Source organism: Miscanthus floridulus, chromosome 3 (genome assembly GCF_019320115.1).
Source record: "Miscanthus floridulus cultivar M001 chromosome 3, ASM1932011v1, whole genome shotgun sequence".
NCBI classification, from domain to species: Eukaryota; Viridiplantae; Streptophyta; class Magnoliopsida; order Poales; family Poaceae; genus Miscanthus; species Miscanthus floridulus.
Window position 1 is genome coordinate 27,449,343 of NC_089582.1, and position 13,811 is coordinate 27,463,153.

General features: G+C 45.1%; 1 non-coding gene across 1 annotated transcript; it reads right to left on the reverse strand.

The window, feature by feature from the left end:
- Window positions 1-6,629: 6,629 nt before the first annotated feature.
- TRNAF-GAA (transfer RNA phenylalanine (anticodon GAA)) lies at window positions 6,630-6,702 on the reverse strand. The gene has a single exon. It is a non-coding gene; the product is annotated as a tRNA-Phe (tRNA).
- Window positions 6,703-13,811: the final 7,109 nt, after the last annotated feature.

The window sequence follows — 13,811 nt, forward strand, 5'->3', positions numbered from 1 at the left end:
TGATGATAGCCAAAATGAAGATCAATCTTATAGAAAACACAAGCACCTCTCAATTGATCAAACAAATCATCAATTCTTGGTAGTGGGTACTTGTTCTTGATAGTAACCTCATTGAGTGACCAATAATCAACACACATCCTCTGAGTACCATCCTTCTTGTCAACAAATATAACCGGTGCTCCCCAAGGTGATGAACTAGGACGAATGAAACCTTTCTCCTGTAACTCCTTTATTTGTTTCTTAAGTTCCTCTAGTTGATTAACCCCCATTCTATATGAACGCTTAGCTATAGGTGCAGTTCCAGGTAATAATTCAATAATAAACTCAATGTCAGGGTCAGGTGGCATACCTGGCAAATCATTGGGGAACACATCCGGAAATTTATCCACCACTGGATCCTCCTTGTTGCCGCTATCATCAAGCTGGTTCACTGTGGCTGTCGGCTGTGCTTGTACTACCACATCAACACTGATTCTTTCTCCATTCGGTGCGGTCACAACAACTACCTACCCCTTACACTGAATCACTGCTTGTTGTTGCATCATCCAATCCATACCTAGAATCACATCAATGCCAGATGTTCTCAACACCATGGGGCTCACTTTGAACTCTACCCCCCTTAAGGATAGACTAGTCGGAAGACAATAGTAGGAAGCTTGCATACTACCTTCTGGTGAGTTTACCAATATGGGATTTTGCATGGCACATAAAGGTATACTATTGTTTCTGACAAATGCTTGTGATATGAATGAATGCGAAGCTCCAGAATTGAAGAGAACAGTGGTAGGAGTTGAGTTGACATTGAATGTACCGAGCATGACTTCCGGTTCTGCAAGTGCCATCTCTGTAGGCACATGATTCACCTTTTTTGTGTTGGGTGCTGGCTTCTGATAACTATTCTACCTTTGGGGGGTTTTGCTAGTTAGGCTTCTCAGGGCAATTATAAGACAGGTGACCCTCTTTACCACAGCGGAAACACTTGTTGGGAGTGCTAGGGGCACTAGTCTTCATGGGAGCGTTGTTAGGTGCTCCCTGTTGTGGTGTCTGCAGACCACCGTGCTGCTGAGGACGATGATTCACTTTCTGCTGCTGGTTCTGGATGCGGTGGGAGTACTGACCATGATTCCACTGATTGGGTGGTCCCTAGTACCTCTGCTAGAAACCTTGATGAGGGTTGGTGCACGGACAAGTATTACTTCCAGAGGCCTGTCCCTGAAGCCTCCTCTTCTTGGCCTCCATCTCTTTGCACTTATTATCAATAACAATTGCGCGATTCACCAGTGTCTGGAAATTGGGGTATGTATTAGACATAAGCTGGAGTTGCAGACAATCATACAAACCCTTGAGAAAACGGCGTTGCTTATCAGCATCACCAGCCACCTCCTTCGAGGCATAACGTGACAACTGAGCAAATTTGTCACGATACTCAACCACAGACATAAATCCCTGTTTCAGAGCCCGAAATTCCTCCTGCTTCAGCTCTATCAATCCTTCAGGTATATGGTAGGATCTGAAATTCTCTCTAAATTCCTGCCAGGTGACATGAGGAGCATTGGCAGGACGTCCATACTCGAATGCCTCCCACCAGTCTTGAGCTTCTCCCTGAAGTTGTCCTGACGCGTACAACACCTTCTGCTGGTCATCGCACTGCACTATGTTGAGTTGCTTTTCTACTGCACGAAGCCAATCATCTGCTTCCAATGGATCAGTGGCATGAGAAAACACCGGGGGACGGCCCTTCAAGAATTCCCCGCGCTTGTCACACGGTGCTCCACCAACTGGATGATTCTGCTGATTCTGCACCAGAGCTTGCATAATCTATGTCTGTACCGCAAGAAGCTGCTCAATAGTAGGTGGTGGTGGTGGTGGTGGATGTGGGGGAATACCTTCACGACCTCGGCCTCTTCCTCTTCCAGACATCTGACATCCCACATAAATATTCCAAATTTAGAGATTTCCTAATTATAGGCACTTATAGAGATATAGAATATATTCTAAAAATTTTCTGGATGAGTTACCACATCAGCAGCTCTGTAAAACAGTCATATCTTGAGTTCTAGATATTCAAAAGAGACGTACTTTATATGGTTGGAAAGCTGACGAAATTATCTACAACTTTTATTTAGATTACATTCCCAGATTCTATCGTTAGGTTACTCAAAAACATGATTCAACCAAAACTGTTCTAGATTCCAGACTACGCAGAAACTTTATCTTGAAACAGTGATATCTCACAAACCATGCACCGTAGGCTCACCGGAGAAGATGGTTAGGAGCCTACGTTGCATGGTTTTTCGAACGGATAAGCCCAGGAGAGAGAAGCTCGAGGCGGACTCACTGAACCCGAAAACACGAACGTATGCAGAACTGCGGCGGTGTGCGGCTCGGCGAAGCGGACGGCGTCGACGGCGGCGCTAGGGCTACAGCGGCTGCGTGCGAGGGCAGAGACGAAAGCTAGCTGTAGGGCGGGATAGGGAGGCGGCGCAGGCACGGCATCGGTATTTATGAGGCGAAGACGGCTTGGGTGGCACGACAACACGAGGGAGTAGCGGAGGCGGACTCGGCGGTGATGGTGTCCGTGCCGAACACGAGATGGAGAAGACGGCTCCGACATGTCGGCCCAGTCTGTCATCGAGAGAGAAGGGAAAACACAGCGCGGTGGCGGCGTGCTGGGCCGGGGCGCGCGCTGCTGGTCCGACTGCTGCGGAGGGGCTGGAACAGGCCACGGCGTAGGAAAGACGGGCCGCACAAGTAGAAGGGAGGCAGGCCGCGCGGGTAGCGAAGGGGAGGGGAAACGAACCTGGGCCGACGCTGAGAAGCGGGCCAGCAGGCAAATAGGGAGAGAGGGAAGAAAAGTCTTTTCTTTTTCTTTTCTAATTTCCACCCAAATTTTGAATACAAATTCAAATCATTTTGAAATGTAATTTCAAACCACACATTACAAGAAAATAATATGCAGCATCATGAATGCACATACATGATTGTAACGTTATATTTGATTTTATTTTTAACAAAATTATTATTTTCCTAAATTCATATGCCCATAAAAATACATAATAAATCAAATTCTCCTATTTTAAAATATTACAAATTTTAGGGTTTTACATAGATACATGATGGTGAATTGTCAGCGGGGCAAGTTATGCATCAATTATTGAAGTAGTAGCCGCCAAATCAAATCGTACGTCTCTGGAGACTGGTGTTCTAGCACACCAAATTTTGCTGAATTGCCTATGGTCTTTAGAAATCTGTCCATGGGGGGTTGGAGCCCTCTATGGCCCTAACGAGACTCCACCAATGTTGCCGATTGTCTTTATATATACTACTATAGGGAAAATAACTCACTTAAATGACTTGTATTTGTTTATAATGAAATGGAAAAATAAATTTTCTTTATGATATATACTTTTTAATAGTGATACCATTATCCCAAGTTCTCCACATTAAACCAAAGCAAGAAAATAACTATATGGTATGCATACTCTTCTCCAAAAGAAAAGCTCTAATATTATGCTGGCTAGTCATAAATAACGTAGCCATGGATTCATAGTGTAGAATTAAAAGATTTTCATACGTATCAACTCCCCAAAACATAGTTTAGCTAATTAGGTTTCTTACGGTGGAACCTGCTCATCTAGATCTAGCCTCCAACTCAGCAAACGTGTTTGCATTTACAATTAATTATTTTTCAATGGAAGGTGACATACCCCTAACGAAGTGTATCCATGTGGTGGCTTTGTCAATCTTTAAAATACATGAGTCCAATTTCTCGAAGGCTTCACAGGGATATAGGACATATTTGCGTGCGTTTATAGAGGGTGAGAGTACATGCACATATATATATATATATATATATATATATATATATATATATATATATATATATATATATATATATATATATATATATATATATATATATATATATATATATATATATATATATGTGTGGACCTCTATGTCTACACTAGTAGTGTTTAAAAAAGCAGAAAAAATCTCACTAAATTAAGCTAAGTGCTTCACATAATTCTTGATGCACTAATCCCATAAACCGAACTGCTTTAGGTTTTAAGCTATAGTAGTTCTGGATTTAACATTGAAGTAAAGTATCCTTTTCTCCTGCCTTTTCTCTTTTCTCAGTTGGAATGCCTTGAATGGCCTGATGGGCAAGTAACAGTGGGGGTGCAGAGCTGAGGGAGGACAGTGTCCTATATCAAAATAAAGCTTCCTTCATTTGGAAAAATATACTATTGTAAAGTGTGTATGTGCATCATCCAAGTGATTTGATGAGGTTTGAGCCTTCTGCAGTTAGTTCTACCACTCTCCCTAACTACCTAAAAATATAGCCGTTATTTGATAGGAATGTCAACGTCTGGTGGGTTTCTTTGATTAATTAATGCATGCATAGGAGCTAAATGCCTAGATATGTGGACTAATGTGCTGGCAAATTGCTTTCATTCACAGAGAATTGTTGTGAGCGATCGAGACGAACCTAGCTATCATCTGGACATTTCTTTTAGACAAGCCAATATTTGGACAATTAGCTAGGAGGGGTCTAGGTCGGACCCATTCTCTTAGAATTGGCTTATAGATAGGCTGTTGAAACTAACTACATCACCTGACAGTTGTTTAGCTAGCTCTAGCAGGTAGGAGTAGTCTTGTTGAGGATATAACTGCGTGCCAAACAAATCGATCGTTCGAAGAAGGGAAAATTAATTACTCCTATATTCTTCCCCAAATTAATCATTAGGTTGTACCGGCAACAGGGCAACAACTGCTGCTGTGCAGAGGAAGAATTTCCTGCACACATGCATCACTTGACAATGCCCATGCATCAAGTACTGCATCTGCATCATGTGTTTGGTAACACGTCAAGTTCTCCGGCCGGCCAGTCTGCATGGTCTCGTCACCTGTCTTTCCGAAAGACAGCATGCATGCATGCGTGCATGTTTCCTTGACTTGCACACTACTTTTTTTTTCGAGGAAGTCGGGAGGGGAGCCCCTACCATTAAAATTGCAAACTGTACAAATGCAGGTGCAAAGCCAAGAGGCTCAGAGAGGAAACAAGAGAAAATACAAGGGAAACAAGGTACAGAAATGCAGAAGAAAAAACTATAAAGAACAAGAGAAAGAACTTACAGAACTAAAATAAATTGGACTGAGTTGACAACATCTAGAGTATCTGTGAATTCTCAATTTGATGGCGCGCGGCACGACTTATGGACCGCCACGCATAGGCGGAGCTAGCTAGGTGGACCGGTGGTCCATGGACCACCCTAAAATTTAGCTCAAGGTTAAACTACGGTAGATGAGCTCTTTAAAATCATGAAAATTACACATGGACCACTCTATAATTTGGTTTTACATCTATAGTGGACCACCCTTGCTCCAGATCCTAGCTACGCCACTGCTGCCACGATAGCGGCCCGATTGCTTCCAGCCGTTAGTATGCTTTCTTAACCGTTGGATGCCTCTAATGAAAAAACCCTACATATAAAATCCCACTCGGTGTCTCGAGTGGCCGTCCCCAGCGCCTCGTTTCTTCCTCCGCCCGATACGTCTCTCTCGTTCTCCTGGACTCCCGTCTCTTTCTCGGGACTCTCTCTCGCTCTCACTCCCGAGACTGTCTCCACCCGATGCCCTCTCCCTCTCCTAGTCGTAGAAGCCTGCTCCATGTCGAAGACAGCACCGGCGACGCCGCAGGGCACAGGGACGACAGCTCGCCCTAGGGAGACCAGAACCCGGTCGTTCCTCTCTCCCGGCCCCAGCAGCCAGCTCCGGGACGCCGGCAGTGCCAGCGACAAGAGGCGCGACTGCAACAACGACGACGAGGTCGCTCCTGCCGGCGACGCCGACGACGCGGGGACAACGGCAGCGACGAAGACGCCCGAGCCGGCACAGGCACGCTGGGTGGCCGTGCTCTTAGTGCGGGCACGGCATGGATGCGAGGCCGTAATGCCGTGCCTGGACCAGGATGCCGGCACGGTGGCGCGGCACGACACGGATAAGGCATCGTGCCGTGCTTAATAGTGCCGTGCCGGTGCCGTGTCGTGCGGCCCGGTTGGCCAAGTACAGGACTGTCCTTGTTCATGTTCCTTGTTTCTTGTGTGCCCGCTGCCGTTGGGTGAGATGCTCGAAGGAGATGTTGAGATGAACAGGGACGCGGGCAGAGGGAGCATGCAGCCGTGGGCTTGCAGGAATGCAGTGTGCAGGCGTGCAGGTGAAGACATGACTCCTGCAATCCTTGTCTCCTCTTAGTGCTTGTTTAGTTCTCAAAAACTTTCTCAAAAAGTGCTACAGTAGCCATCACATCGAATCTTACGATACGTGCATGGAGCATTAAATGTAGACGAAAAAAAACTAATTACACAGTTTGGTTGGAAATTACGAGACGAACGTTTTAAGCCTAATTAGTCCATAATTGAACAAGAATTGCCAAATAAAAACGAAAGTTCTACGGTAGCCAAATTCCTAAAATTCGCGAACTAAACACAGCCTTACTACTCTTCTTGCCAGAAAAAGGAAAAGAAAACAAGCTCAAGGACGGATTTGGAGAAAAGCTGGAGGACTGAATTGGAGAAAAAAGAGCAAAACAAAAAAAAAGTGAAAAATAAATCGAAAACAATAACTGCGGTGAGCGTGGATCGAACACGCGACCTTCAGATCTTCAGTCTGACGCTCTCCCAACTGAGCTACCCCCGCTTTCTGCATGCGTTTGTACACTACCTCGTATAGATTGGTTCAACTACCACATGTGGCATGTGCCTCCGTCCGTCGGTCGCAGTCATGTGCCTCCTTCCTGCCATTTTCGTTTGGACGGCCTACGAACTGGGCGAACTGGGTGCTGGTGCTGAACTGGTGCTATAAATGGGAAAAAAAAAGTATTTGACGTCCCATCAATAGTTGGGTTATGCAGTTTAGGAGTAGCTTGGTATAACTTCACGAGCTGCTCCATCAACAGCTTACAGCTTCACGCGTTGCCGAACCGGATGCTCCCTCGCTGCTCCGCTTCGTTGGGGAAGCCATGGAAAACCTGCGAGAAGCGCGAAGAGAGAGTGGGGGCTGAAAAATGTGGCTTCTCCCGACTCCGTGAGCTTCCATGGGCCTAGCACTTGGTCGTGGCTTGATTTACCCTCGGGGCGTGTCGGCGCGGGCAACTGCGGCGCACAGGCAGAACGGGGCGACAGCGACGTGCCTTCACGGAGGAGTGAGGGCGAGGCGAAGGTGCAGCGGTCGGAGTCACTGTGGCGCAGGAGCCGGGCGGAATCACCAAGGCGCGAGGGCCAGGCACAATTTTTTTTTTTTGTTACCTCTCCTCTGGGTACAGCTGTAGCATCTGTTCGTACGCACGCACACCTCATCAACACACACGTACGCTACTCACACCATCCGTGTACAAACAAACCTACGACTATACTCACAACTAGAAGGTCGCGTCCTTGTCGAGATCACCGAAATCCACCGATTCTATAGGCGACGGGTACGTCACGATCCCATTGTGTAGGGGTGAAAACAGTACGGATATTTTTCGACCGTATTCGAGACCGAATTCGTTTAGAGGAGTTCAAATCTGTTCGTATCCGAGTCCGAATATTCAACATCCGATACCATATCCGTATCCGAATAATCAAATTACATATTTATGATGTCGATATCCAATCGTATCTTATCCATCATGGTTGACAATATTCGTATTTGAATCCGAATCCGGACAGAAATATGAAAACAAATATAATATTAGTGATATCCGCTCGTATGCGATCCGTTTTCATCTGTACCACTGTGGCATCACGCGGAGGCAACGAAATTTATCTAGGGACATACCCCGATGAGACGTTGCGATCCCAGGGATCGAACTCTGGCGGGCAGCTCTCACACCGGAGAAGCTAGCCACTGAGCTACGCGCTCGTTCTCAGGCCAGGCACAATCGCTTGGGCGCATCGAGACCGGACAGGCTGAGTCCCCGTGGCGCGTTGGGGCTGCACCAAGGAGGTGAGGCAGGCCGGCCGGGTGCAGGTGGCAAGTCGAATTCGCTGGGTGTGGGACGCAGGCGGCACGAGTGGATAAGGAAGAGGGAGTGATAGAAGAAATAGGAAAAATAAACAAAGAAGGGAGAAAAAAGACAAGGACATTATAAATATTTTATAAAATGTTTTACTAAAATAGCTTCAGCTCCCACGTTGGAGCTACTAGTGGAGCCAAAGTAAAAAAAAATACTCCATCACAAAAGTAAAGTTATGCCAAACATACCTTTAGTCTAAGAAAATCAGAAGGAGAGACGAGCATTCTTTTCTACCTTTTGACTTCCTCTATATACGTCGTCGCCGAAAAAAAATGCACATGCATCATGCGGAGCGGCCACGTAAGCTAGCTTCGACGGCAACCACCACACATAAACGGACGGACCTGGCTGACGTGGACAGCGTTTTCAAGCTCGTGCTTGAGTGCTTGACGCTGACCTGGTGTCGCCTACGTTTGGAGATCTGTATATGGTGGTAGGAGCAGGCCAGGCCTGCAACTTTGAAGGTGCCATTTTGTTTGTCTCCATGCATCCTGAAAGGCTGAAACAACCAAAGCTTCTATTTTTTTAGAAAAAGGAATTTGTATTCTGGCAACTGCAAGAGGTTTGCACACAACCAATTTTTATTGTAGCTTCAAACTCCGGTTATATTTAAAAAGCTCACAAAAAGCGAAACCAAGCAAGCGAGCGCATATCTAAGCACTAATTCTTTAAAAAGACGACCACCCATGCTTGGCGAAGACCTCCATAGCTAAAGTCTCCAATGTGCGACAGGCCCACTTCAAAGATGTTCTGTTGCACTCCTTTTGCATGATGTTCCAGAAACGAGTCCAATAAGTTGCCCTCATAATAACCTGCAAATAAGGGTATATAGTATTTTTTTTGTCAAAAGTTACATCATTTCTACAAAGCCAAATAGACCATAAAATTACAGTTGTCCCCTCGCAAATTAGAGAACGCATATGCTGGCTTGTTTGTTGAAAACACACTCCAGATAAATCTTCTAAATCTATAGGAGGTTGTAATCCAAATGCCATAGTAAAAACTCTCCAGACAAATCTTGCAACATGACAACCAAAAATGATATGTTGGATGCTTTTCTTGTTGTCACAAAAACAACATCGATCATCTTCTTTCAAACGTCTTCTTAATAAGTTGTCTTTTGTTAAAATTATCCCTTTTAGTAGGAACCAAATGAAAACCTTTATTTTAAGGGGTATTTTCAACTTCTATATTGATTTGTTTAGAGGCAAGACAAGTTGGTTCACAAGATGCTTATACATTGATTGTACGGTGAAAGATTCTAGTTTTGAAAGGTTCCACTTAATATAATGGAATCTCGTTGGTCATCCAATTGTACAAATACAATCCTCATAACTAGCTCATTCCATTTAAGTAGATTTTTCCTAACTAATGCTCTTCTAAAAGATAAATTAAGGGGTGTAGAACTGAAAACACTAGCTACTGAAATGTGTTTCTTTCTTCAAATGTTGTATAGAGATGGGTATTGTTCTTTGAGAGTGGAGTTTCCAAACCATCTATCCTCCCAGAACCTAATTTGTGTACCATTATGAAGGTTAAAAGTGGATAGATGAAGGAAGCGATCTTTGACCTTCATAAGGCTTGACAAAAAACGTGAGTCTCCTGGTTTCCACGTAACTTCACCAATGGTTTTATTTTTCAGGTACTTCTTCCTAAGAAGCTCTTGCCAAACCCTATCTTCATTAATTAACTTATATAGCCATTTACTAAGTAAGCAAACATTTTGGGTTTCAAGATTCAAGATTCCTAGGCCACCTTGATCCTTTGGTAAACAAAGAATTTCCCATTTCATTAGCCTATATTTTTTATGGCAATCGCCTTGCCAAAAGAAGGCAGGCCTATAGAAGTCTAATTTCTTAAGAATGCCTTTGGTACTTCAAAGAAATACATCATATACATAGCAAGGCCACTTAGAACCGAGTTAATTAAGACTAGTCGTCCACCATAGGACAAAAGCTTTCCTTTTCGGCTACTCATTTTTTTCTAAAAACGGTCTTCAACTATCTTCCAATCTTTATTATTGAGTTTTTTGTGATTCATTGGAATGCCTAAGTATCGGAAAGGGAAGAGACCAATTTCACACCCAAAGATTTGTGAATATTGTTCTATATGATCCTTTGCCTCCCCATAGCAAAATAATTCACACTTGTGAAAGCTAATTTTTAAACTTGTTGCTCAAAAGCACATAAAATGATTTTCATATTATTTTCTTGCTCCAAGTCATGCTTCAAAGCTTCTTATATAAATTTATTTGATTTGAAGCGCAAATTTTAATCTGTCAGTCACACTCACATAGATGCAATGCAATCAAGCTTCTGAGAAATTAAACACGAATTGACCTATATAGTTCAAGCTGCAGAAACTACAATTCATGTGGACCTCAAATTATTCGAGAATTTATGTAAAAAGATTCAAGAATTTATGTAGAAGCTCTCTCGGGGTTGTTCTCTAAGTAAGTAGTTTACTCAGAAAAGGGGAGCAAAGAAAAACAAAGACTATGGCAGACTGCCTCCATATGTCCAATGGGCTACACGTTTCAGCCATTTAGCTAAGCGTCGTGGCTAATAATGAACTGTACGTTATTGGGCTTTAAATCCTTACATTTTGGGCTTCTGGTTCAACAAACAGTGAACTCAGGTTTTACAAACAATGGCCCACCTTAGCCCATCGTGGCTACAAGCCTACAACACAATGTGTTTTTCCCTTCCTTTCTCATTCGTTTGAGAAAATTCCATAAACCACCTAAATTAATTGTATCCTAATAATAAGTTTCATTTCTCCCAAGATAAGATGGTATTTTATCTCCATTTGATTTCACCCCACTTATTTGGACATTGGATTCGATCAGTTTTTAACATGCAGCACGTTAGGCTCTTCTCAGTCGACTCGATGCACGGCCTTCTTCCTTCTTTCTTTAATTCTCCTGATCAACCTGTTAATTTTATACTTGCCTATCCTAACTTGCTCAAGACTAGAACATTTCTATCGTGTGTCGTTGCTGCTGCATGTCCCAAGCTCTGAGGTTTACCACATTACCTAAGAGCTATCTCCTAGAGTCTTTCTAAAACTCGTTCTCTAAATTATCATTTAGAGAGTCATTTATATAAAAATCGATTTCTATATTTTTCACTCTCCAACAAATTTTCTATACCTTGAGCACACTCCAGAAAGCCATTTTCGCTATCTATGTTTGGCTAGCGAGAAATCCAGAATAAAGGATGGCTATATTTGGATAACCATTTAAAGAAGTTGTTGGAGAGTATTTTTCCATCAAAATCTCTATTCCTAACAATTAAGAATGATATAGAGAGCCTCTTAGAGTTGCTTAGGTAGGCATCCGATTCGAGCACGCTCTACCAAGCAAGCGATCGGTCTATATTTACAACAACTTAGTTGGTACTCCTTCTATGTTAAATTATAAGACGTTTTGATTTTTCTATATACATTTCTTTTATCATGTATCTAAACGTACTGTGTATCTAAGTACATAGCAAAAGCCCACATATCTAAAAAAAAAAAGCCAAAAGGTCTTAAATTTGTAATGGAGGAAGTAGTATTTAGGTTATGACTGGATCCATAAATCTAGTGAGCTATTAGCTAGCTAACTATTATTAGTAGCTACATTCCCTCGTAAATTCCTCAGATGTATTTATATTCCTCCTGAAATATAATGGAGGAACTGTACAGAAAAACAAGTGCGATTAACATGCTCTGGTACGGGTACTTACTTAACAGACGTTGACTGGGCCGGAGACTGGCCTGGGATCAAGATAGACACGAGATGAGCGATGAGTCATGCTCATGCATGCAATCCTGCTCTTGCATCGATCGCTCTCCACGCATCCACTGGTAAACAAGCTAAAGTCATGTCATGATGCCCCATCACATCACTAAATCCAGTATGATTTGCACCTTTTTCTTTGGCATATATACATACATCAGTTGATTAATGGATGCTTATCTTTGGCATATATACATGCATCAGTTGATTCCCGGAACATATTTGGATGCTTATCTTGAGCAGACGGCCGTAAAGAGAGCCGGCCAGGTAGGATGGGCTTGTCGTCCTAACAGAAACCATCCCTGCCCTACTCATCAAAAATCATGCACGGATGATGGATTCATCAGTTGATTAATTATTAGCTTAATGAGCGCAGCTTTCAAGCCGTCCAGTCTACCAATGCATATATTCGCAATCTTTAGAAAAGAGTTTAATGCACTTTAGGTGCATTAATTTTTGGTGGTGTGTTATTTAAGTTCATCAACTTTCAAACTTTATTTTTGGGTACATTAACTTTTGGTGGTGTGTCATCTAAGTCCATCAACTTTTAAACTGTATTTTTGGATCCATTAACTTTTGATGGTGTGTCATCCAGGTCCATCAAATTTTAAATTATATTTTTTGGGTCCCTAAACTTTCCGTAGGTCCATACCCCTTCACTACTACAGAATATTTATCCGTGTCGGGCGTTTTGGGTTTCCCGCGGCGGGCAAACCGGTCCGCCGCCGCCGAAAGGCCACGGTAAATCGTGGCTTCCCGCGGCGGACAGCTTTGCCCGTCGCGGTTAATCGATTTACCGCGGCGGCCACATAAGAACGCCCGCCGCGGCAAATCGTTCAGGAAAAACAAAAAAAAAAGAAAAAAAGCCCACACGGGCTTGGATCCGGGCCGCACTGAACCTAGATCCCGCCGCTGCCGTCGATCCGCCGCAGCTCCAACCTGCCGCACCGCCGGAGGGAGAGGAAGGGCCGGGGTGGGCGCCACGCCCACCGGATCTGCGCCGCCGTCGATTGGGTGGGAGGGAGACGACGCCCCGCCGTGGATCCGCGACGTCGCGGCGGGTTGGGGCCGCCCCTCCGTGGATCCGTGCCGTCGCGGCGGGTTGGCGCCGCCCCGCCGTGGATCCGCGCCGAACGGGCCACGCCGCTACTCGCCACCGTGCGCGGAGGAGCACCCGTCGCCGCTGCTCGCCACCGTCGTCGGGGATCTGCAAGGGTGCGAGTGTGAGAGGGACAAGATCAACCATTGATCTGAGAGAGAAGAAAGAGGGCTCCACACCTTGCGCCGGATCCGCCGCCGCCGCCGGGGCCTCCATGCCGGCGTCGGGGCCTCCACGCCGGCCGGAGGAGGGAGAGGAAGGGGCGCCATCGGGGCCTCCACCGCCGGCCGAAGGAGGGAGAGGAAGGGGCGCCATCGGGGCCTCCACCGCCGCTGTCAGGGCGGCCTGACCTGGAGCGCGTGGGGAGGAAGAGAGTGGGGAGGAAGAGAGGGAGGAGGAAGAGAGTGGGGAGGAAGAGAGGCCGATTGCGCGACAGGAACAGAGTGGGGAGGCTGACTGCGCCCCCCCCCCCCCCCCCCCCCGAAACCCTAAGTATACCTATATATACGTGTAGACGAATATCGGGCCAGCTTGGGCCTAGGCCTTTTCCGTGGCGGGCTTTTAACATTGTCCGCCACGGTAAATAGGGTATTTACCGTGGCGGGCATCTTAATATGTCTGCCACGGTAAATCGATTTATCGTGGCGGGCAAAAGTGCCCGCTGCGGTAAATAAAAAATGCTCGCCGCGGTAAATCGTGGGATTTACCGCAGCGGGCAAAAATAGGTGCCCGCCACGGAGTGCAAAAGTGCAACGCTGCGCATATTCGTTTGTGTAGTAGTGCTTCGTTTAGCGAATAGATCTGACATGGCACGCCAAATAAGCAGCCACCGTGAAGTAGGTGATGAGTCCATAGCTCCTCAAAATGTT